The sequence below is a fragment of the Pongo abelii genome, chromosome 12, assembly GCF_028885655.2.
Source record: "Pongo abelii isolate AG06213 chromosome 12, NHGRI_mPonAbe1-v2.0_pri, whole genome shotgun sequence".
Taxonomy (NCBI): Eukaryota; Metazoa; Chordata; class Mammalia; order Primates; family Hominidae; genus Pongo; species Pongo abelii.
The window spans coordinates 92118277-92144892 of NC_071997.2; the positions used below are offsets into that span (position 1 = coordinate 92118277).

The window sequence follows — 26616 nt, forward strand, 5'->3', positions numbered from 1 at the left end:
GTTATCAATACTTACGTCACAAGGTGGTTCTAAAGATTAAATTGCATAACATGTAGTCTCCATTAGCAGTGGCAGAGGTTTGCTCTTTCAGAAACTAAGCCTCCAGTGAAAAGCTTCCAGCAGCCACTTCAGTGTAAAATCAGCAATTTCACAGATGAAAAAAAGCAGCAAGTCTTCCCATTTTAAAAGTTGGGTTGTAGAGCTCATAGTAATAGCAAAACCACTTACATGTTTGTAATCTGTACTGTGAGATTTAGGGGAAGAAGATACAGTGGTATGTGATACATTTAAGTGACAAGGATCTTTTTTATTTCCACATTGAAAATTGATTTTACTGTTTATTTGGCAATTAAACAATTGTTGATTGAAAATACTTCCCTAATTATAAAAGATAAAATTTTAATTTTATTTTTATTGTTAATTATGAAAAAATTAAGTCTTAATGAAAGTAAATAAAGTAGAAAGAAAAGATTATTCAAAAGCCACCATCCAGAAGTTGACAAACGTAGGAAACAGTTGAGGGATAGTCTTTCATTTTTTTCTATGCATATATCTATAGCTATACATATAAAATTATTCTTTTTACAAATATAGGATCTTATTATATGTAATGTTTTATAACTTGCTCTTAACACAATATGTGTTTATGTTAATATAGATCTATATTAATCAATACATCATTCTGTTCATGTCAATATAGATTTACAATCCCATTTTTAATGGGTTTCCATGGTTATCATAATGTCTTAGCCTACTGTTGGACATTTATATTGTTTTCAGTCATTTTTGCTATAATAAATAATGCCATTTTGAACTTCTTTCCCTTTATATTTGTGCATACTTTTCAATTATTTTCTTAGGATAATTTACTTCTAGTATAATTATTCTAAGGCTATGCTTATTAAAATTTTATAAAGTTTGCTAGATTGCCCTACAGAAAAACTATTTTGATTTAAACACAATGGGAAATGTTTAAGTTTTCCTAAAGTGTAGAGCTTTAATTGAAAGACACTGAGTTTTAATGCTGTTGTCCAAAGGGAAAAAGATACATTAAAATGTGGATTAGTTAAAATAAGAAGAGTATGTAGAAAAATAGGGAAAGAGTGTGCATAAGTAGAAATCCATGAAAGTAATAAAACAATGTTCAAACTGAACTTTAGGGTAACTAAATAGTCGATGAGAGAAAGTTCTTTTAAAAATCCTGGTTAATAATGATAAAGTAATTATAGTTTTAGGATATGAACATTTTGAAATCACCAAGGAAATAAAGGATTAGGCAATAATTAGCAACAGTTGCTGAAAACATTCGATGGGAAGGTTTATAATAAACGAATCAAGTTGACAATACCTGAACACATTGACAATTTTAGCAACACAGAGTGTAAGCAGACATTATTTTCTTTTTGATATGACAAAATAAAAGATATATACACAACAAAATCCATGATACATTCAATAGCTTATAAACATATATAGGAAAGACAGGGGACAGAGAAATCCATGAAAAGAAAACACAGAAATGCAATCAGCAAATTCCAGAATGTGTGAAACTTGATGGAACAAAAACTTGATTTCCTCAAACATTAAATTGCAAAAAAATAAAAATAAAAAAGATGGGGGAGTGGAATTTATAAACATTGTTTTGTGTATTATTCTGTTTTCACATTACTATTAGGAACTGCCTAAAACTGAGTAATTAATGAAGAAAAGAGGTTTAATTGACTCGCAGCTCTTCAGACTTAACAGAAAGCATGACTGGGAGGCCTCAGGAAACATACAGTCATGATGGAAGGCAAAGCAAGGACCTTCTTCACATTGTGGCATGGGAGAGAAAGTGAGGAGGGAAGTGCCACACACTTTTAAACCATCAGAACTCATTCACTATCATGACAGCAGTATGGGGAAATTCACCCCATAATCCAATCACCTCCCACCAGGCCTCTCCTCCAACATGTAGGTATTACAATTCCATATGAAATTTGGCTGGGGACACAGAGTCAAACCATATCATTATGTATGTTTAAAAAGCATTGCAAACATATTTAATGCTTTAATGCTACTTGAATCATTATTCTTTCAAACCAACTGCACACACACTGTTAATGAGACCATCAGGGATCTTTGATGAGATTATGGAATTATTATTAACTTTTTAAGTGTGGTAATATTTTTGCACTTATGAAATACAGACTTCTTTTAGAAGTATATATTGAAATATTTACTGATGAAATAATATTATATCCAGGATTGGCTTTACTTTTATTTTTGATTTTCTTTATTTATTTTAAATATAGAGATGGGGTCTTGCTGTATTGCCCAGGCTGGTATAAAACTCCTATGATTAAACAACCCTCCCACCTCAGCCTCCCTAATAGCTGGGATTATAGTCGTAAGCCATCATACCCAGCCCAGGATAGGCTTTAAAGTCGTCGAAGGTTAAAGGTGAAGAAGAGACCCAGATGTAACAAAATTGAGTACCAGTGGACAACTGGTGAAGCTAAAGATGGGTATATGGGATTTGTTCCACTATTCCTTCTACTTTGTATATGTTTGAAATTTACTATGATAAAAAAGGAGGAAAAAAGTATCTAAACATAGATTACTATATAATTAAGATTTATGCACACTGGGAATACACAAAATACAGAAAAGAAAAGTAACTTTTAATTAAGCAGAAATTAAAAATAGAAAATTTTAATAATCTAAAAATTATTCATGTTTCAGAAGGCGCTTATTTAAACTTAATGAGCAGTGCTAAGAATTATGTAGAAAGACATAAAAAGTCTTCATAATTAAAATAAACTGAGTAATTGTCAATTAGAAGAAACTGCTTAAGGCCAATAATAGTAATATGTAGAATATACATAAACACCACTAAACGCCACTTATTTTTAAATATGTAAATGCTTACTAAAGTTAGTAATATCTCAAAATTATTTTTCCAGAGAAAAATGAATGACTATACTTTGTACATGATAAAATAATTGTCAGTAGTGGAGGGAAATAATAATAATTCCATATCACCTTGTGAGTAAGGTATAATGTAGATCAAATTAAAATAAATGTGTATATTATGTGTAGGAACCATTGAAACCAAAAGATTAAACAAAGATTTTATATCATAATATCTCAATGTTTACCTGGGTAAAAGAGACTGAAATCAGTTCAACATTCTCATTTTATAGACAACCAAACTGAGATCTAGGAAGCTGAAGTGATTTGCTTAAAGTTATACCCATATTTAATAGTGAATACATTTGGCTTATTTATATGCAGTCTTATGATCATGCATGATACAATTCTTTACTCCAATTTTGTTGTCAAAAATCACTTTGTGAAGATTGCAAAGGTGGTAACCATAAAATTTAATATCACTAATGCAATAGATAAAGATGGTGAACATAGTAGTGAATGCAAAAGTGTTACAGAAAACCACCATTGTTTTCTTTGGGAAAAGAGGAAATTAATTGGGATTTAATTAAAGTGGGCAACATTCTGACAGGAATAACAAGACAGACACTATGCAGTTATTCATGAGAATGTCAAATAGAAAGACATACTATATGACCTTTAATTAAGAAAGAAATTGTCTCTAAAAGGAACAAAAAAAATCATTATTCTGTAGAAGGAACATAAAAGGAGACAATAGCAGCTGCCAATGTTTTTAATTGAGAGAAAGATAATTTAGAGAAGTGAATAAAATTGTTTTGACTTTTGTCCTCTCTCCATCTGTACTGAATAGCAGTTAATAGCACCTTCACCCCCAGCACCCCCATCAGAAGCAGCTCTATAGGGTAGCGCTTTATAGGGCAAATCATTTCACTGAGTTGCTCCTTTAGTAACAAAATTGAGTTCACACACATCAGTGCTCCAACACACTCTCAGCTGTATGCAAAAGGACAGCATTTTCAGATAGGCAGCTTGGGGTTAATAGTGGAGTCTTTGGACAGGTAAAAATTGAAGCTAAGCAACCCTTCTGGGAGTCAGATCCATATGCTAAGGGACATCACAAGCACTGTGCTCTAGCCAGCTTAGCCTCCAGCCAGCCTTGGGGATCCTCTCTGGTCCTTTCTACAGAGGCTTTAATTAACTGTCCCCCTGGTGTGCACCAGGTGGGATTTCACTCTCAAATTAATCCATCTTTTAAAGCTCTATGTCACTTCTCTTCCGTTCTCTGCACATTTTTTTTTTTTTTAGATAACTAATTCCTGTAAGGTATATAATTTACTAATCTCAATATCTAGGCACTTTTATATTTAGTGCTCTCTTGGCTATTTCTAATGAGTTGATGTCAAGTAATCATATATAGTTTTTCAGGTGTATAGATATGTGAATGAAAAAATCAAGCAGCATCTATTGGAAATATAGAGTCCAAGTCACAATTTTCAGCATCTATGCTCCTTAGGGAGAAAAAAGAGGACACATTCAACGAACCAACATGAATTATTAGGTATTATAATATGCACAGCATTGGCCTGGGTACTGTGTAATGCAAGAGGGTAAAGAATTGTATTTCCTGTCATTACAGAGCACTTTATCCTTATTGCACTACAAGATCCTCGTAATATAGAAAGCAGCAGATTAGCACCCTCAATTTGCAAGGGAAGCAAGGCTCAGAGCAGTTGTGGATTTACCAGCACCTAATTAGTAGCAGAACTGAAACTACATATTTTCTTTTCATAGACCTCAGACTTATGGCAGGCAGCTGACCATCTTATTGGATGTAAAAGCTGTAGAGGACCTTTAAGACATGTTTTAATAATATCCTCGAGTGTAGCCCCTGTGAAGCTTCTTTGCTGCCCCAGCTTCCTAACGGGTGTATCATTCCAGAAAATTTTCAGTCACTTTTGATTGAAAGAGCCCCATTTTTGAAATTGACTTAGTCCTATTTATTGTTAAATGTCAATGTCACAATCAATTCCAATTTCTTTCCCAACCCCTGCCCTTGCCACAGTGGACTATATTTCTTTAACTCTAGAGATTTATAAATGTGAGGGTATCAATTCCTTCGGACTCAATTTCCCCCTTGTTTTAGTCCATTTTGTGCTGTTATGAAAAAATACTTGATACTGGGTAACTTATAAAGAACAGACATTTATTTTCTGATAGTTATGGAGGCTGGAAAGTCCACAATCAAGGTGCTGGCATCTTGTGAGGGCCTTCTTGCTGTGTCCTCACATAGCAGAAGCCAGGAGGGCAAGAGAAGACGAATACTGTATCCTCACATGGCAGAAGGGCAGAAGAGAGAAAATCCACTCCCCAAAAGACCATTCTATATTGGTGTTAATCCATTCATGAGGGCAGGGTTCTCATGACCTAAACACTTCCAATGCAGCCCCACCTCCCAATGCTGTTGCATTGAAGATATGTTTTCCAACACATTTTATTTTAAAAATAAATTTTAGGGGACATATTCAGACCATAGTACTCCTTTTATAAAAAAATACGCTATCGCATCTTATTCTGAAATAAAATTAAGAATATAACATATTCCATGTATATATATTTAAAATTCTTTATAATGACCTAACTATAATATACAAGGGAAATAAATGGTAACATTTTATAATAAATTAATATGTTACTTAATGTATAAACACTCAGATAGAACCACATTAAAAGAGACAATGTAGTAATCAGATGCTTGTGCCATTCTGTAGAACTACCCCAAAGGCAACAGCTATAAATGCTTGCTAACCGGCAACATTGCCATCAGTGAAGTGATTTTTATCAAAATGGTGAAAAACTCTTGTTAAATTCCAAGTAAAACAAAGTACAATTTTTCTTCAATATACACAGTAGTTATATTTCTGGAAAAATCAGTGTAAATGTAAGCATGCCAAAAATACTATATATATGTAATAGGTTCCTCATCTACATGAATGCCCTGTAAAACACTTGAAAGCTATAAAGCATGAAGGAAAATTGTCTATGGTAGGAGACTGTCCCATACATTGCAAGATGTGTTGTATCCTTGGCTCTAGTCAAATAAATATCCATAACAACTTTCATATTATCATGACAACCACAAAATACCCCATGAATTTTAAAATTGCCCCTGAGGGAGTGGTACAACCCCAGTTGAGAACTTCTTCTCTAGAGATTTGGAAAGAAGAGAGATATTATCTACCCTCTCACCCACCCTTTTTCCTCTGTGCTTCTATAGTGTTCTGGCACAGCCGGGGGTGGGAGAGGAGTAAGGAGAGAATACCTCTTGTGGCAAGGTTGCAGCTCCTTCATATTGGCACCTGCTTCTGATCAATCTCATTTATTATCTAATCAGTGTGGTTGGGTCAAATACTCAACTGTCCCCACTGAATCAGGACTCTTTACTCAGCATCTCCTCCAGGCACTGGGGGAACTTACATGTAACCAGATTATTCTCATAGGTTGACCCCCACCAACTGGTGGCCTCACTCAAAATACATCCTGTGTCCTATAGTAGAGTCCTTGGCAGGTCTGCAGTTCCAATGTCATGCCCCCACCACAGCCCCACTTCTCAGACTGTTTTAAATACCTCTCCAGTGACAAACCCCACACCACTCCATTCCTCCTCTGTAGTCTTTCACCAACTCCAGGGGTATATGATACAGAAGAAAGCTGGGAGCTAAGATTGGGAATCAGATGCCAGTCTCCCCTTCTTACAATCTGTAAAGCAATTCTTTTGGAACCTCTTCCCTTTACCTCAAAGAGGAGAAACAAATGGGTCCTCTCCTTCACAACTCCTAATGGAGTGCACAGTAGACTGGGTCTAATTGTTGTTTTGCTTATATGCCACAATGGAGAAACCTTAACTGCAAACAAAGAGGTAGAAATGAAAGAATCTTTTAAAGTTATGAAATGCATTGTCTCTATGCTAGAATTGAGCCAGTGCTGTTTTTGTTTACATTGGCTACCAATATTTCTTTAGGGAATCTCTCTGAACCTATTTGGTTCAGGGAACTGCCTGAAATATATATATATATATATATATATATATATATATCCTCTTTTGGCCAGGTGCGGTGGCTTACGCCTGTAATCCCAGCACTTTGGTGGGCTGAGGTGTGGATCACCTGAAGTCAGGAATTCAAGACCAGCCTAGCCAATATGGTGAAACCTGGTCTCTACTAAAAATACAATAACTAGCCTGGCGTGGTGGCATGCACCTGTAGTCCCAGCTACTCAGAAGGCTGAGACAGGAGAATTGCTTGAACCTGAGAGGTGGAGGTTGCAGTGAGCCAAGATCACGTCACTGTATTCTAGCCTGGGAAACAGAGCAAGACACTGTCCATCTGTCTCTCTCTCTCTATATATATATATATATGTGTGTGTGTGTGTGTGTGTGTGTGTGTGTGTCCTCTTTAATCCTCCTCCCTTGTCTGTAAGTCTGAGAGTAATTTAGAATAGCATATCAAGAAGGGATATGGGCAAAAAAAGAACAAGATTCCACCAAGCAATCTGAAAAGCAATCTGGTGGATAATTCTGGTCGTTGTGGCAATTACTAATAATCATACAGGAGACCCCAGACAAGGCATAGCAATGAAAGTAAAACCATGCCTAGAAAATATGAATTAATTTGTTTCAATCTTCAGTTGTCAATTCTCCCCTTAATAATTAAATTAGAAGGAATTTCACTAAATTTTGTATCAGGGAGAGAAATGAAAAAGGCAGAAAATTTAGTTACTGTAAGGCTAATTGTTCTATAGTGGAACTAAGGCAATTCTTTAGAATGAAGCAGATACCACCTTGATCTTAGGAAAAACAAAAGCAAAAAATTAAGTCCTACAAGTTCAACATGGACTCTGCTTATCTTGCAGCCCCTGCTGACACTCCTTCCTCACTGGCTGCGTGCATTAGAACCGCTGGCCTTTCAGTTCCTCAGCTGCATCTCATCTCAGGGCCTTTGTATCCGAAGCTGCTTTTGTCCAGGGCTGTACTGAACTCACTTCACTCCCTCCTTTCCTAGCCAATGCTTAGTTATCTTTTGGAGCTTTACAGAGTCTACTAAAAAAGGTTAGCTCTCTCTCTTAGAAAACATCTAAGCCCACTGTCTGTGTCTTCTTGCTGCCACTTACCACAATGTTAATTAAAAACTGAATTGTGTAATTTGGTTAGTTTTTTCCCCATGATGAAAGCCCCATTTTTTTTCACTGATAATTCCATTATGTCTAACACAGGACCTTGCTTAGTGGTCACTCAAAAACTACTCAATAAACAAATGAGTGAATGAATGAATAATTTTTATCTATCATAACACAGCTAGCAGGCAACTACCAAAATTCAAGTTTATTCCCACAAAACTCAAGCTCATTCCTGCTGTTCTATTTTATTTGAGACTGAGTCTCACTCTATCACCCAGGCTAAGTGCAGTGGCGTAATCTGGGCTCACTGCAGCTTCAAACTCCTGGGCTAAAGCAATCCTCCCACCTCATCCTCTCAAGTAGCTGGGAATACAGGCATGCACCACCACACCCGACTAATTTTTGACTTTTTTATTGAGATGAGGTCTCACTAAGTTGCTCAGGCTGGTCTCAAACTCCTGGACTAAGCGATCCTCCCACCCAGGCTTCCCAAGGTGCTGGGATTACAGGCATGAACCACCATGCCCCGCCTGCTCTGATCTTCTCTGAGACACTGCCTCTCACAGGAAAAAAAAAAAAAAAAAAAGATTCCCAACTTATCAGGAAATTCATTAGGTGTTTTTCTAACACTAGGATTCATATATAAATAGAATGTTATTTATTTAAATAAGTTTACTTAAATTTATTTAGTTATAGTTGATTAAGAATTAAAAAGTATTAGATTTATTTAATTAAATGTAGGATTTTATGGCTGGGCACAATGACTCATGCCTGTAATCCTAGCATTTTGGGAGGCCGAGGTGGGTGAATTACCTGAGGTTAGGAGTTTGAGACCAGCCTGGCCAACATGGTGAAACCCCATCTCTACTAAAAATACAAAAATTAGCCAGGTGTGGTGGTGCATGCCTGTAATCCCAGCTTTTTGGGAGGCTCAGGCAGAATTGCTTGAACCCAGGAGGCGGAGGTTGCAGTGAGCCAAGATTGTGCCACTGCACTCCAGCCTGGGTGGCAAAGTGAGACTCTACTTCCAAAAAAAAAAAAAAGGAGGATTTTACTTTAAAATGAGAGGATAAACATCTAAAAATCTAGCATATTCTTTTCATTTTATAAATATATCTTATAATGTCAAGTACTGTTAAATCAACACTAGATTTCTTATAATGATGAATGTATACTGTTTTAGTTTGTGTCAGATTAAGACTGTCAGAAAGATGTCAAAAATACACATGAAAAATCAAACAATTTTTTTTATCTTTGGACTTGTTATCTAACAAATAAGACTGCTTTTAACAAAACAATGTTCTTCTGAATATATATGATCAAAAGACAAAAAGATTTGATTAAATGTTACAAATATATTAGATTTCCTTCACTGGTCTTGTATATTTCTGAAATAATAGTAAAATCAGTGGCAGTTAAGGGAAGTAAGAGGCTCTTTATAAAATCCATCCTTTGTCAGACTTGGCTTTCACTCACAGTAAATTTAAATGTCTGGTTGTTGTGCAGGGGCGCGGAGTGGGCAAGGGTTTTTTCACCTCCTCCTTACTTGCATGTCAGTTCTATGTCATAGAAAGAAGACCGGGTATTCTCAGATTACTGTAATCTGTTTTAGAAACACCAGCACACTAAGGGGGACAGGAGTGGGAGCAGTAAATCCACGTTGCAAAGGATCAGGGGGTGCATTGTGTGTAGAGAATTTAGACACAATAATAAAACCAATGAAGGGTCTGTCTGCTTTTTATTGCTTCCATTCATCATCTCAGTGGTGAAATATCCTCTCTGCCTGGTAGAGCAGACTAGAACCCTCCATCCCCACCTTGATATGCCAGTCTTAAAAATGATTTTTTTTCCTATAATAGTAATGACTTCATAGAAATTATACGTGTTCCACTTGAAACAATCCAGAATGATTCCTCTCAAAATGAAAACTCAGTACTTTTTTGAAAGATTGAGCTGAGAGGTAATAGGATTCTGCTAAGAACTGGGCCAAAGAGAAAAATGGCTATATTCTTCCTTTTCGCCCTCAGTAGTTGTTTAGAGTCCTTTTATGTGAGTTTCTGGTCTCTTTATCCTTGCTCATGCCCACTTTAAGCACATCTCAGACACACTGTCAAGATTTCACCTTCATAAAGTGCATATGTGGCCATAGCACTAACTTCTTCAAAAATCCTTATAGTCAGCCAGACGCGGTGGCTCACGCCTGTAATCCCAGCGCTTTGGGAGGCCGAGGTAGGCGGATCACCTGAGGTCAGGAGTTTGAGACCAGTCTGGCCAACATGGTGAAACTCCATCTCTACAAAAGATATAAAAAATTAGCTGGGCATGGCGGTGCCTGCCTGTAATCCCAGCTACTCGGGAGGCTGGGACAGAAGAATCGCTTGAACCCAGGAGGTGGAGGTTGAAGATCATGCCACTGCATTCCAGCCTGGGTGACAGGGCAAGACTGTGTCTCAAAAAAAAAAAAAATGAAAAAAATGAAAAAATACTTAGAGTCTAATTTTACCTATAAGACTAAATTCCTAGAGGCCATGGATAGTGTCTAATTCATTTTTTTAATCACTACAGAACTTAGTTCATGGCTCTTAATGGAGTAGTCCCTCCCTATTTGCAGCTGGAATGACTTAAAAATTAAACCAGTAATCTGCTACAAAATATACATGATTACCCTATAAAGTAGTATGTTCCATTAAATTGCATCATTTATTCAACATATATTTATTGATCATCTGTACAAGTGAAGTATGCACTTTGCTGTGTTGAGTAATTTTCTATCCAAACTCTGCTTTTCCTTGGGCAACATTCAGAGATTTTTATTTTTCTTTTTACAAAAGAAACAATAAGAGAAAAATTAAAAACCTTTCTTAAGATCCACGAGATACATAATACATATATCTATTTTAGGCTTCAAATCTGATATCATTCATTTCAAAAAAGCACAGTATATGAGTTGTAATCTGCTTTAGGCCCTGAGTCTCTAAGTAGACTCAAAACGAAGTATATAAGACTCTGCAAATAAAAGACCATTGAGGTTAAATAAAATTTACAAAAACAAGAGGTCAGCTATGATTTCCATGGGTATTTGCAAATTTGCAATTGGTGATTTTTCAATAATTAAATATTTGGCCATATTTACAAGCCATTTATGCGAATGAGTATGTGAGTTTGTGTAAGTGTGTGTGTGTTGTGTATAGTATAATTTCAGGTAAGAATTCAGGAAAAAGGAAAAGGAGGTATGATGGACCCATAGAAAGCAGTACTGGGACCATCATTAAGTTACACATACATGATTCCCACGGCCTCCCCCAACACCACCCACCAATGCTGTTGACTTTGTGGCAAGAGGTTCACCCACCAGGGTGAACCTTACAAAGTTGGTCATCCAGGTGCATTAATAAGATGCTATAATTTAAACCAAAGAGGCACTCAGAATTCTTGTGGCAACTGTGCCTTAGAAGGAACAGTTATTTTTATGTGCAACCCCTGGTGGCAGTCTGTCTTTTTGAAACAACTCTTGCATGTATTTAATATGAATATGCTCCAAAACACAGTGGTACAAGTGATATGGCCATGCCTCCGCTGCTGACCCTGATAAAGTCCGATGGCTTTGAGGCAGGAATTCCTACAAACAAAACAAAACTCAATACAGGGCAGAAACTAATTTTTAAAACAAAAAAATATATACTGTTCTATATTATTTTATCTGTTTGGGACTCTCAAAAAAGGTTTGGTGGTGTCAACAGGAAATCTTAATTCAAGTCTCTGCAGAACTGACCACCTAAACTAGTACTTTCCCTAAACCTTCCTATTCCATTTTTCCCACTTTATGAGTTTCATAGCAGTATCTCCATATGACACCCTACAATGTGTTAATTTGTTTATTTTGCTTGTTGCCTGTCATTTTTTCACTAGAATGTGAGTCCCAGGAGAAGAGAAACTTCCACTGATGTTTTCACTGCTGTCTCTCCAGTGTCTGAGACAGTGCCTGGCCCGCAGTCCATCCTTATAAATATTTGTTGAATAAATCCATAAAGAAATGAGTGAACAAATGAATTCATGGCTACTCTCAGCTGTGTTTTATTTTTCTCTGTTCTACCCAGTTTTTTTCCTTTAATAAGAGTTGCTTGATGACCAACGTTGGACATAATCAGGAAACTTACATATTCCTTGAATCTTGAAAAATAATAAATAAGAATACAAGAATAATGCTCATAAACCCCATGCCTAGTGAACCCTTCTTAATAGAGGAAATAAGAGATTCTCTGACTTAGTCACAAATTGGGCCAAATAAGAGCTTGTAAGTAATTCCTGAGATAACTGACAAAGGGTTAGTTTACAAACTCAAGCCTGAGGCTCGGTCAGACTGCTGTCTCTGTGTGGTTCCTCCTCCTGCAATGTCACAGACAATCTGTCTGTCAGCGCAGAGCAGGTGGCCAGGCAGAACACCAGTGTAGATACGGTGACTGTGTCAGCTAACCAGAGCCTGCACTGCAGCTACAAGGAGACCATTGCTATTAAGTTGCAATTTGCACTGGAGAGAGGCCAAAGAGTTTACCCTATCACCGGAATCCTTCTTTCCATCTATACCAGTCCCCTTACAGGGGACAATACGTGTTCTACTAATTCATGTCCCATGCACCAAAAACTGCTCTAGATGCTGAGGAATAAATGTTCAAGTAGAAGGGGGCCCCACAGTAATGGACTGGACTTTCTAGATCATATCCTCCAATCTGCCTAAGTCAGGTGAATTATATTACCTGCCCCTTAGGGACTTAAAAAGGCCCTTAAACGTTTGTAAGTCCTCTTAAATTTCCAAGAAAAGTCCTCATTTTTATATTCTATTAAACAGTGAAATTCGATAGAGCAGCAGAAAAGAAACTGAGTTGTGCCAGATGTAAAAGAGCTTTATCACTTGTCTTTGCCACAAATTAGCTATTTGACCTTAGGCCAGTGGTTTTCAGCCCTGGCTAAATCATAGAACCATCCCAAAAAACTTGAAAACAAAACAAAACAGTGCCCAGACTCAACTTCTTACCAATAGAGACAGAATGTCTAAGGGTAGGACCCAGCTTTCAGTATTTTTTAAATAACCCAGCTGATACATGCGTACAGCCAGGATTTGGCAAATCCCTTTGTACTTTCTTTCTCAGTCTGTAAAATGAGAGTAATCACAGCTGCCCCAACTAGTTCATAAGGATTTCTTACATAAAAATTAAATTGGAGGTGGCAAAAAATGTTAATGTCTATACAAACAATTTATCCTTTGTTTTGATAAAGACATTCTTAGGAATGCTGAAACAAACCCAAAGGTGACTTTTGTGTGACTGGATAATACTTTTAAAAGAATGGGAAAATAGAATGCAGTTTCTAAGTATTACTTGTTTGTGATTACTAAGGATTCTTTAGGTCACACTGTATGAGTCTACATTTTTAAAGAGACGAGAGCATACAGTTTCATTATTTCCAGACACTTCCAGTAGTAGCAGAATCAGCATCATTAAAATCATAGATTACAACACCCATAAGTTTAGTCTATTTTCCCCTTAGGTTTCATCTTCAAGGGCTACTGTCTGGGCGTTGTGGTAAGCACTAAAACAGTGGCAGCTCTCAGAAGAGTCTAATCAGTGACCAGCAATTGAAGATACAGCTAGGGAGCTATATATCATAAACGGTGCCTTGGAAAAGAGATTTATGAAAAAGGCTGAAGTGTAATCTCGTAGGGACATTGCTTCTGAACTGGATTGTAGGGAACAACTGCCTGGTACAAAGCACCCCAGGGAGCTTATCTTGAGTCCCTATTTGATGAAGAGTCCTTGAATCAATGTTGAGGAAAGTGTGTTGTGTAAACTTAGTGAAGAAGTTTATGCCCTATAGAAAAAGTTCCCAGTTAATAAAATTAATGTAATGTGATAATCAACATTTCAGTTGTAGCAGGATTTGTCTAAAATGGCTGCCTTTGAAATTCTACCCTCAGTTTATAATAGAGATAAGATCAAATTGATACCCAGACATAAGGGAACAGAATTATTGTGAAGGAGAGAATAATTCATTGCCCCTTTTAATCAATCACTAACCACACTCTGTACTTACAAAATCAGAAAGTTCACAAGCAGCTTTTTTCATTACAGAGAGGAAAAATACTCTCTTGATGTAGAAATGTATATTTTTCTGGATTATTCATTGCATAGAACTCTGTATAACAAAAACAATAGCATAATCAATATCAATAATGGGATGACCTGATTATGTAGAATCTAATTATATAGAAATTTTAAAATTTACATTGATATCATGTTTATGAAACTTCACCAATAATAATAACAGCAATATCATTTGCTGAGCAATTGCTATGATCAGGAACTATGCAAAGCATCCTATATACATTTTATCCTTCCCACAGGACCTTGAAGGAGAATTTATGATCCATGTTTTCCAAACAAAGATATTGAGATTTAAGAGGTTAAGAAGCTTCCCCAAGGTCACACAGCTGGATCTGAGAATCTAACACAGATATTCTGACTCTTAACCAATCTGCTATTATTTTCTGACCTCTAATTAACAGCTCTAGATAATGATTCTGCCATTGAGTTACCATTGATAAAGTTGCAGGATAGAGACTTGATATTTCCTTAATTTAATAAGGGGCAGAAATGGAAAACAGAAGTGTCAGGATTTTGTACAAACCCAATTCTTTTTTTTTTTTTTTTTTTTTTTTTTGAGACGGAGTCTCACTCTTTCACCCAGGCTGGAGTGCAGTGGTGTGATCTCTGCTCACTGCAAGCTCCGTCTCCCGGGTTCACGCCATTCTCCTACCTCAGCCTCCCAAGTAGCTGGGACTACAGGTGCCCACCACCACGCCCGGCTAATTTTTTGTATTTTTAGTAGAGACGGAATTTCACCATGTTAGCCAGGATGGTCTTGATCTCCTGACCTCATGATCCACCCGCCTTGGCCTCCCAAAGTGCTGGGATTACAGGCGTGAGCCACAGTGCCCAGCCCAAACCCAATTATTTAATATCAGTTGCTCAAATGTAGAATTGCAGGCCCCTGATGTCCAAAGACTGTGACAAATTCATTGGCGACTCAGAGGAAGTGGTTGACCCCACGGTAATGCAGAGAGAAGGAGAGTTGTGACTCTGAATCTGCCAGGAAGGCTGCCCCAGTGTGTGGACTGTTGTGCAGTAGCAGGGCTTACAAATGGGTGAGGTACAAGAGTGGTGTTCCATTGGTCAAAACAAAACAGAGAAGTAAAAGTTTAACTGCAGGAACAAGTCTCCAGGGAAGAGGAACAACAGCACTTAGATGTCAACAAAGAATTCTCAAAGTCATCCCCAAAGCAAAGAACCCTGGATCTACTCATCAGCAAAGAAAACGTAAAGAACAAAACTGGGAACCCAATGGTTCACTTGAGATTCTTAGGTATGGAAAAATGGCTAATTCTAAGCTCCACTCACTGGCCAGGCTAGGGGTGCTATTATATAATAACATTTTCTTATGTAGAAATCACTACGAAACTGAGCCTGTGAATGAACAGATAGGTGATTAGTGAAGACTGGCAGAGTAAGAAATGAGGTGAGGGATGACTAAGACTATATTAACATACTTCAGAAGCCCCAAGCAATGGAAGAGATAATAGAGGTACCTCTGATTTATGTAATTCAAAGTAAAAATGAAAGGAATTTAAATAGAGTATTGTGCTTGTTTTCCCTATGATGAAAACATATTGAGTGCTTTAGTAAACTATTAAATATTTTTAAAAATCTTGATAACCTGATCACATTTCTAAATTTTCTATAGACTAGATAAAAAGTAGGGCCTAATTCACAATATTTACACTTGGTCTGAAAATGAGTTTGCTGACAGATCCCCTGAAGTTTTCCTAGGAAATAGTTTGTGAACATCAGAACATCTTTCGAATATATCAAATCTTAGTGATATCCCTGTGGAGTCCCCTGAATGATTGTGTCATATTGCTTTGGTTAGATAACAGTGGAGACCCGGTGACTCTTAATTCCAAGTCCAGAGGAAAGAATGGCAATCAATGTGGAAGACTGCAATTAAGAAACATTACTGCTATTAGAATGTAAATTACCAGCTTCCTCCATTCAACATTTCTTCTTTCCAAAGCCACAGACTGCAGCAGCCTCACTTTTTCCTTTCTTAGAGCCATAGTCTTCCTCAGCCTTGTGCCTGTGATGTAGCCTTTGATAATTCTCGCAATAAAAACTCACTCATGTATGACATTTAGGAGGGAGCAAAAGGTTTGATTTGCCTTGGGGCCCTGGAACCATTATAAAAATGCCTTTAAAGAGAAATGAAAGGCAAAGAAAATTAGGGGCTCAGAAACTGACTGAACCAAAAAGGATGCCAAATCACTAGGCACTAGGCTGCCTCTTCAATAGTTCTAGATAAACAGAAGACCATTTAATATTGTTTTTTTTCCAAGAATCCAAATCAGTCAAAAAGCAGTTTCGATTGGAAAAGAGGAAGAATCAAGTGGCCGAGATGTAGCCTTTCAGTTTCAATGGTCAAAGCAAAAAAAAAAAAAAAAAAAAAAGTCTTAAGACAGACTTTGGGCATCACTGGAATATAGACATTTAAAGACCAGGGTTCTTGTCACTCCATGTCACAAACATGCCTAAAATTTCAAGAAAACCTCAGCTTTCAGTAAGTGGCCCATCATAGCAATAAAAGGCTACACTCTTTCCACAAAATCTATTCCAATGAAATATGGCCCACTCACATTTTCATTTAGCTTTCTCTTGGTTCCTTCATTTAGATGTGTTCTATTTCTTATTGAGTGGAGTCTTTAGTTATAAGCTTTCCTTAGTGTTATTTAGAAAGCAGCCACTTTTCTCTCCAAGCCCCTTTCATTGCGTGTGAGCCAAATATCTGCTACTCACACTGCCTTAAATTCAGGGACTCTAAGTAATTTTTGGTAGAGGACATATTCTAAAAGGGACAGTGACCTTCTGTCTCTCCCCACAGGTCATTCTGTTTATATCCACTAGTAAGTGCAGTCTAACCAAGTTTGTGTGGAAAGTAGCTTCCAAGGAAATTTAACTTATAGCAAGGAAAGAAAAATGTTCTTAGGCAAGAACGATTCCTGCAAATTTATAAGACATGAAGCAGCTTAGAGTGTCCTCTACAAAGCCAGTATCCATGACTGCTGGCAACAGACCCGACTAATTAAAGTGAGGTCCTCATTCAGACAGCATCAGCATCACTTCAACACTTGCCTACCCCAGGCCTACTCCAGGTCTATTGAAAAAGAATCTGCAATCCCCATGTGATTCATAGTCACATTCATGTTTGAGGAGTATTGGCCTAGAGCAGTGGTTCTCAACCTTCATTGCACATAGGAATCAACCAGGCATCTTAAAAACAAATTAAGGCTGTCTGGGGCCCACCTGCAGAGAGTCAAAGTTAATCAGTTTGGGGGTGTGGCCTAAGCACTGGGATTTTTAAAAACGGCCCAGGAGATTCTGAGGTGCAAATATGATTGAGAGCCACTGGCACAGAGGCAGAAGAGGCTATTTCTTCCATTCCGCCCCTTCTTTGTTGCGGAGGCAAACTGAGGTTCCTGGAGTCAGAATCTATCATTTGTGGTGACTGCCCTGGTTGCACTGTAAGTACGGGGGGACGTCTCCACGAAAAAAAACTTTCTGCCTGGTGCTCTATAGGTTCCTCCTTCTCCCACCTTCCCCAAGCAGCTGCTCCTGACCCCCCCTCCCCCACCCCGCCACACCTTGGCAAACGACACCAGTGGCCGATAGCAACTGGTGTTTTAAAAATACTAATTTGGAGCCCCGTTTGAGACCTACAACAGGAGAGTCTGCATCAGATTCGGCCTCAGATTCTACAGCATCTGACTACATTCCCAGGTGTGTGTGATGCGCAGCCAGGTTTGGAAGCTAGTGAACTCCACAGTAGATCTAGCCTTTCACCACGTGAAGTCATTAAGGGTTTGTAAGAATGAAGGAGCTGTCAAGAGAGGAAAGGCCTGGTGCAGTGCTCCTTTATTAATTATGGGGAAAGTGATTTATTGGCAATGATAATGCTTCTCTTGGAAAGGGCAAAGAATGGTTCATCGATTGCTGCATTAGGTCTTTCCCCACTCAACCTTAATGCTCGGCTTTTACTCCTCACTCTAGTTTAAAACCAGCACGGCTTTCACATGAAACAGACTCTGGGTCTTTATTCCCAGGTGAGCCGCATCTTTGAGGGAAATACCAACACAGAGACTCTTTCCCAGTTCTTGGCCGGGGGACACCCTCCCCCCAATATCCCTGTTTGCTTGTGTCAGCATCTAGTAGCCAACGTATAGTTGTGCATATCTGATACGTAGAAAAACACAGGGTGAAGATTAAAAAAAAAAATCATTGATATATGCCCAGATCCTTTTGCTAAAAGAAAGCTTCCTTTAGCAGAAGGGCAGGAAGTGGGGGAAGAAAGACAGTTGGATTAACAAAGTCAGAGGTGAGAAACGGGTAGGCGAATTGGGGGTCAGGGTTCTGTCTGCGGAACAGGCGAAGAGGGTTCAAAAGAAAAGTTGCAGCGCCTGTGTGCGCGTGTCATCGATGGGCTGGGTGCGGGAGACAGCGCTAGCGCGCGGCCGCAACGCACTGCGGGGCCGAGAGCCGGCAGGAAATCGAAAAAGCTGCTCGCCGGCAGAGGCTGGGAGGCTGGAAGGGCTCCCCACGCGCTCGGTGCTCCAGAAACGCGCCGGCTCTGCCCCGACGCGATCGCCCGGGGAGCCCGAGGGGCGCGCAGGGGGGTCCGGGGCGCCCGGCGGCCGCGGAGCCGAGCGCGCGTGTGAGCGAGTGCGAGGCTGCGGGCGGCGGGCGGGCGAGTGTGCGCGGGAGGGAGGGGGAGCGCGCGCGCCGCCCGGGCCCCGGCCCTCCCAGCCTCCCGGCCTCCGCGCCTGCCTCCCGCCCGCGCGCACCGCTGCCCGCTGCCGCCGCTCTCGCTCGCGCCGGCGCTGCACGGGAGTCAGCCCGCCGCCGCCGCCTGCTTTGTGCTTCCCACAGAAGATGGGAGCGACCTCTTCCTGATCGGGAGCTGTTTAAAAGGAGGGAGTGCGCCGTATTTCCTACTAGCGTGGAGGAACAGAGGAAGAATCCATTCACACTCCCCAAACCAGGTAGGATCTTATGATGGGCAGGCAGAAGGCATTTGGTCGGAGACCGAGAACTATTTTCCATTTGCTGCTCATAAGGCTACACTTCCCTCTGCTTTGGCAAACGAGCGGCTTCTAAATTCGTGTGTGTGTGATGTGGTGTGTGCGCGCCTGCACATTTTTCTGGGTGTCCGCGCTTCCCAGAGTAAAATTGCTCGGGCTGGTGCGTCTGGGCGTGAGGGTGCTTGCCTGCCAGTGCAGGCTGCCAGAGGAAGAAAGGGCTGCTAAGGAGAGATGCTGCACCCTGCACCGCGCTGGGCTCTGAGGATTCAGGGCGCGAAGAGCTAAGTCCACCCCGAATGCAGCGCTGCTGGGGATCCAGGCGTCCCCACCCACTGGACTCTTCGCCGCGGACATCCCTCCTTCCGGTAATCCCTGGGGTCTTTCCCCGAGGCCACATTTCCGAGCCCCTTGTTTTCCAGCGGGCGTTGGGTGCTCATTCACCACGGACTGCGGAGAGGAGGGAGGTGTGGCGGGGCAGAGACAAACGAGGAAGAAATGTAGGGGGTAGCAGGGAGTGGGCTGCGGGGTCCAAGTCTCTGGGCACTGTGCCGTGGTGTGCTTTGGGGATTCTGCACACACAGGCATCTTTCCCCAAGAGATTGGAAGGGAACTTTGCAGCTGCATTCTCTGCCTCTGGAGCTTTGCTGGCTCTTGGGGGAAATGGTTTGTGTTCTGAGATGTGAAGATATCCTTTTTGGCTCCTCCTTAATGAAGAAGAGGGCGGTCTTATAGCTGGACAGCCGGCCAAAGAAACCAAATCCGCCCAGGCGATGCTCTTGAAAATACAGTACGTGTGCATCCTTGATTCTTTAAATCCACCCCCTGCATCACCCCCGCCCCCTCTCTATCCCCCCCACCACCCCGTGGATTCTGTTGCTGTTTGATGAATGGCTTGGGCTGGCAATTTGTATTTCCCTCTCCAAAGTGGTAGTGGTTGAGTTGAGAACAGGGGTGATGAAATTTAACAAAGCATTTTTAGAAGAGAGCAATGTGCGTGTTGTATGCAGTCATTGGAAAGTCATGCTTTGCTCTAGGTATCCTTTTGAAGCCCCCGAACCTGGCTCTCCTGAAGCCGCTCTCTCTCTCTCCTGCTAGTCAGCTACTAGTGGTTGTGAATATAACAATACAAACTTTGTCCTGCTGGAGGTGTAAAGACTAAAAAGAGAAAAAAGGATATCAGTGGGAGGTGTAGTGGAAGAAGCTTTTTTAAAAATGACAGATGTGGTGAAGACAGTACAAGCGTCCTGATCATGGAGGAGCCTCTAGCTGAGTAGGTGGAGATTTCTGATCAGATCTGGTTAAAGGCATTGCTGGAGTATCTCCAGATATGAGCAGTTGAACATGCACAATCTGAGACTTGTGCGAAGATTTCCCAAGGGAAAGAGGGAGCCACCAGGAGAGAATTCTGAAAGTATACCTCTGTTTCCCATGCTCCCAGCAGCGCGCGCGCGCGTGCACACACACACACACACACACACACACTCACACTCACATGCTTTCTCTTTCTCTCTCAAAGCTACTCCTGCAGCGAGTCAGAAAAAAAAGGGAGGAAAATGAATCTAGATGTTTCATTCATTTCAAATAAGAAGACAAAGCCGGAAGAGGGATGATTGGTTTTAGGTTCCTCTTTCAAATCCTGTGTTACTTGGATTGAGCTCCCTGGGTTTGCTAAACTTGCTTAACTGGGAGGTTAGGCGGGTGTGAAAGCAGGAGGAAGGAAGGGAAAACTAGCTCCATCTTTGGGGCCTTGTGAGTGAGAAGGTGGGGGAGGACAAACTTATTTCGTCAAGAAGCAAGATGTGTGCTCTTAGATGGTTTTCATTTTACAAATTCTGCCTGCTTGAAGAATTCCATTTGGATCTCACAGCTCTTTAGCTAAGATTTCTCACACCTGCTGTAAAAGAAGCCCTGATTTTGTCCCCTTAAAATGGTTGTTGTCTTTAAAAAAAAAAAAAGAAATGCTTAATTCCTAGAAAAACAACAGCAACAAAAAGGACTGAACAGAGATAAACCATTATTTATTGTTGAGCTGTATAGGACTACAAAGGATGTAAGAGTGTCATGACAATCAGACTTAATCTACTGTCTCTAAAGCTTAGGGCTGAAGGAGGAGAGTAATGAACTAAAATATGAAGGCTTATTTTCTTATCTATCTACCTATATATTTATGTTATTATTATTATATAATGGTTTCTACTGTAATGTTTCAGATTAAGAACTACATAGCCCTTTTGTTGACCAGGGGAAGAAAAGAGCATGGGAGTAACAGTGCTTTGACTCCCGATAAAATTGCAAAAGGAGAGTGAGGTATAGTCAGTAACACCTATAGGACTATTTGCAGGAATTATGTTAATTGCTCTGTTAAGCTTTCTGTGTTTTGAAAAAATAAAATATATTCCAAGAGAACTTCAGCATCTGTTAAAAAGCTATGTTTAACATGCTTTTGCCAGGCAAAAATAGACTTTTATTTACTTGCAAAATAAACGCATGATTCCTCTTAGTATTCAATCTATTCCTTTGACAAAATAAATGATGAGAAAAGCTGTGCAGATCCAAGGAAGTTGCATTTCCCCTTTAAAAAGCAAGCCAAAGCATTCATTTAGCTCATAGATGGGGTTGTCTCAAGTGCATTTTGGGACATTAATGTCTGTGTTTTGTTTTTTTTTTTAATGTTGCAATTCAGTGAGACAAGTTCTTTCTTTCTGATGCCTTTTAGGTACAGGGAGGATAGTATATAGGTAAGAAGTAGACTGCCCTAAAAACATGGCAATAGACAAAATTCAAACTGAAATATAAATTAAATCTGGAAAAAGAAATGCAGCCTCTAGAAGAGGCTGTTAGAGCACATATGTTGCATGTTTTATATTTTTGTAGTATGTGTTTATGTTGCTTTCAAGTAAACATTAAATTGTCACTTTATATTTGCTAAGAATTTAGGAATCAACATGCTATTTTCTCTCTACTCTTCCTGGTCCCTTTATCTTTTTTTTTCCCCCGAGGATAAATGTGTTTTGCTAAAATATTATCCAAATATCACCCATACTTGTAGTTAAATCCTTCATCATAACCTCCCATACCTCATAGACCCCTCATCATAACCCCTACCAAATGGTCTCCCATCTGACCAAATTCTACTGCTCCCTCTTGTGGCAAACGTTCTCCCTGACTTTCTCTGGGTTCCAGAATCCTGTCTGACATCACTTACGGCTCCCTTAGCTGTCTATTACTTTGGCTCTAATTCGTGGTAGTAACGGTGGCTAACAAAACCAGTGGATTTCTGTAGTAGCTGTTTCCACTTTTCTTTTTAAACCAAGATATTTCTGTTCCCTAGAGATATAGCTGAGATTTAGTGGAAATAAATATCAGGTGTTTTCTGACCCATTGGGATGGACTAGATTCTGAGAATGTGAGCTTTCAGCATCTGCCTTTGAGATTCGGATTTGGATTCAGGACTAGTCCAGTGGGGCCTCATTAAGTGCAGTGGGATTACTTTCGGTTTTCTTTCTTCCTCTTCCAAAATCTTTTTCTCTCTCTCTCTCTCTCCCTGGCCTCCCGACTCTGTCACCTTCCATCTCCAGTCCTCCATGCACACATATACGTTACAAAATACGTTTTACACAATACATATTTTGAAGACCTAATCAATGACTAGGTTCTCAGTAGTACTTATTAATCAAACAGTCCATTTTCTGTTGTATTTTCCAGTGTATTGACTTAACTTATAAGACAGTTGCTCGTAGTCCTTGCTGCCTCAAGTGATTTTTGTAGGTTCTCTTTGCAGGGACTATATTGGACAGTAGGTGTTTTAAATGTACATTTGTGATTGTCCTTTGATCTGCCCAGCCAAGAGTGTAGACAGTAACAAGACAAAAGTTTAAGTGAATCACATTTCCACCTTACCTGAAACTTCCTAGTGAGTTTCAGTAGAAGGAGGGGAACATGTGGAAGAGGAGAAGCTCTGGCAGCTGAAGCAGAGAAAATGCTTTTGTGATCAAGGGCAAGTGCATTGCAGGCAGCAGTCTATACAGTGATTTGAGGGTGGGCAAAACATTCCCAGGTTCAAAGCATTTATTTCTTGGGCAAAATAGGATCTGAAACTTTCACAATTAGAACCAGTCATTTGAATAAAGGAATTCTATCTAATAGACCCTAATAAAATGAAATATTATCCGAGAAGGAGCTACCATTAATTCTCAAAAATCATTAGTATATGTTCATTTTTTTTTTTAACTTGGATTGGTTTATCAGGTCAACTGGCAGACAAAGTCCTGAGGGCCTGGAACACAGGAAAATACAGAGAATGTGAAAGAGGTTTAAAACTAGGTTGCTGCCCAGTTAGTGCACTCAGGGCCATTTTGGTGGGGAAGTTTGGGGGGATGTGAGTGCCCAGGAATGGGGCTGTTGATGGAGGGATAGAGAGTAGCCAGACAAAGGCAAAGATAAACTCCAAAATGTGGCTTCTAGAGCAACAAGGGTAATAAAAATTTGATACTTTCTTGAAGATTTAGCCATTTAAGTCCTCTGAGGAGTGGGCAAAATATTTTCTCTAGAGTGAAATTATATCCTTAAAATCTTGAATAGATTCAACTGTATCATTTTGCAATAAGTATTTAATGCCCGTAACCTAGAAAATGCTAGTGTGATACCAATTCAGACAAATGGTTTCTTGTACATGTAATAGATCTAGGAAACTAGATGTAAATGTTAAAGATCATCTTAATTTTTCAAAAAAGAGTAATTACTTTGTTGATGTCATTGCATGGTAACTGAGAACAATTAATAATGTCCTGGTTAGATCCAATGTGAGAGGCAAGTCAAACAAACAAGGTAGTGATTCAGCAATTTACTTCAACCAAACCATGATATTTATGGAGCACTAAGTGTATACAAGGCCCCGTGCTTGGCTTTTCAAAGAATGCAGATGATGAAGAAAAGTCAGTGACATTTGTTGAGCACTTTTTATGTGCCAGGGACTAGTCTGAATGCTTTACATACATTTTCTCATTGGATGCTTATGAGTATCCTGCAGGATAAGGAAGCATCATTATTCTGACTTAAGGATGAAGACTATGGTTCAGTGAAATAACTTGGGCCAAGGGCTAACAAGTAATGGTTAATAAGGAAGGCTCTCCAAAAGCCATGGTCTACACTGTTCTCTGTTCCCAGGGATGTCATGGTCTAGAACACCTATACTGAAGTACAAGGCTGAGCAAGAAAGATCACTTCGCTGCAACTGAGCAAAGTGCTGAAAGAGTTGAAAGGAAGAAGAGAACATTGGACGTGGCTGCACGGAGGAGGAAGCATTTTAATTTATTCAGAAAGAGTGAAAAGGATTTTGAAAGCAAATAAGGCCTAGCCACTTTTGAAACATGTCAAAGAGCCCCAGCTTATTTATGACAAGGTAACCGTGGAGAAATGTTAGGGCAGTTTCTAGACCCTTTCATTGTATTCTGTGTCCCAGTCAGGACCATGCCACAGAAACGGGATCTGAAACAAATAATAACATAAGCCATTGTACAAATGCATTTTGTACTTGAAACCAAAATGTAGGATGAACTTCCAGCATGGCCTTGGAGGAGAGAGGCTGTACCAGTCAGAGGTGAGGCAAGAGACAGACCACTTGCTAACTTGTTCCTTTATTAAAGGTGATGATTCTGTTTCCTCTACTAGGGTAGGTGGTTTTTATTTATCTGTTTAGCACCAAATGGTTATGCTGGTGCTTTTACAGTTGAGCTTCTGGAACTTCTCTAGCTTCCCATTTCTTCAACTTTCCCTTAAAGCTCAGGACCCAGGGCCACCCTTTGGTTCTCTGCTGTGCTCCATGAATAGCATCCCATCCTGGTAGCAGGTTGAGAGAATCAGACTGCTTACTCTACATCCAAGCTTTAACTTCCTCTGGGGGCTGTGTTAGAGCCCCAACTGTGGGTGGCATCGGACAGTTTGGAGAGGTACCCATCAAATGTGTCTCAGAAGTTTCAAGTCACTCTTCCAAAATGATCTTTCAAATGTTGGGGGATATGGACCCTCCAAAGCTGAAATTTGTGAGTCGGTGTTGGGCAGTCAGTGCTTCTTTCCCCGACTCCTCCCTGTCTGCGTTTCTTCCTCTGGACATGCAGCTAGCTGTCAGAAGTTCTTTTTAAGAGCTTCTCTTTATCAGTCCTTCTGTTGCTTCATACCATGGCTAGCACTGGAAGAGACATCTGACATCACCTAGTTTTGCTTTGTGTTTATTTTTATATTTTACAAATAAGCAAATGGAGGCCATATAAAATTAAGTGATTCTATAAGACTGAAATAGGAGATAGGAGAATCCAGTTCTATGACTCTGAAATCATTTCATCGAAGTTACCTCTTTTTCTTTTTCTTTTCCTGTGTATAAAGCCTCCAGAAATTTGCCTGTGTTTTCTGGGCCTCAGGAATTCCTGAACGTCTAATAAGGATTCTTCAGGATGGAAAGGGAAGTACGACTTTTCATCTAGTTTGAGAATACTGACCAACAAAATGAACCACCCTAGGGTCCTCAGACTAAAGGTCTCTGAGGTCAGCAGACATATTCATGATAGTTATAACATTCGTTTGAATTCAAAAGGTGGCATATTTGACATTGTGCTAATTACTTAGCCTTCTCCGTGTTTACTTTCCTCATCTATTAAATGGGAATAAAAATATTAAAAAGGCTTGTGGTTTTTTGTGAGGAGTAATAAATTAATATTAGTAAAATATTTGGAACAGTTTCTGACACATGGGTGCTCAGTAACTGTTAGCTCATTACTGAAGATATAAATGGTGAGAGAGAGCCTTGTTCCTGCCTGTGTGCCCCCATGTGAATACACTGATTGGTGTGGTGAAGGGGTTGCCACAGGAAGGTAAAGGAAGATAAGTACCCACAAAATGACATATACCAAAGATCAGAGAGCTGATTTTTTAAATGGCCAGATAGTCAGTATTTCCGGCTTGGTGAACTATAGGATCTGTCATAATTTATCAACTCTGCTGTTATAGCAAGAAAGCAATCATAGATGATATATAAGTGAATGGGTACGACTGTGTTCCATAAAATGTTATTTGTGGACACTGAAATTTGAATATCACATAATTTTCACATCATGAAATATTCTTTTTTTTTCCAGTAATTTTAGAAGGTAAGAAACATTTTAATTTTGTGGGCCTTACGAGAACAGGTAGCAGGTTGAATATGTCCCATTAACCATAGTTTGCCAACTCTTGACACACACAGTATAGATTATGAGAGACACAAATGCAACATTGATGGGCTTGGGGAATCCTAGCAATTGGTGTTGGTGTAGTGTGAAGAGAAATGGCCTAGAAATTCACAGAATTTGTTTTAGGGTCCAGCTCCATCACTTCTGAAA

General features: G+C 39.6%; 1 protein-coding gene across 14 annotated transcripts in view; it reads left to right on the forward strand.

The window, feature by feature from the left end:
- Nucleotides 1-18971: 18971 nt before the first annotated feature.
- SLC8A1 (solute carrier family 8 member A1) overlaps nucleotides 18972-26616 on the forward strand; it is a 332278-nt gene continuing 324633 nt past the window's right edge. For 9 of the 14 annotated variants that reach the window (XM_054545980.2, XM_063713232.1, XM_063713230.1 and 6 more), the window contains exon 1: nucleotides 18977-19204. The gene's annotated coding sequence lies outside the window, so the exon portion shown is untranslated. 14 annotated transcript variants of the gene reach the window in all.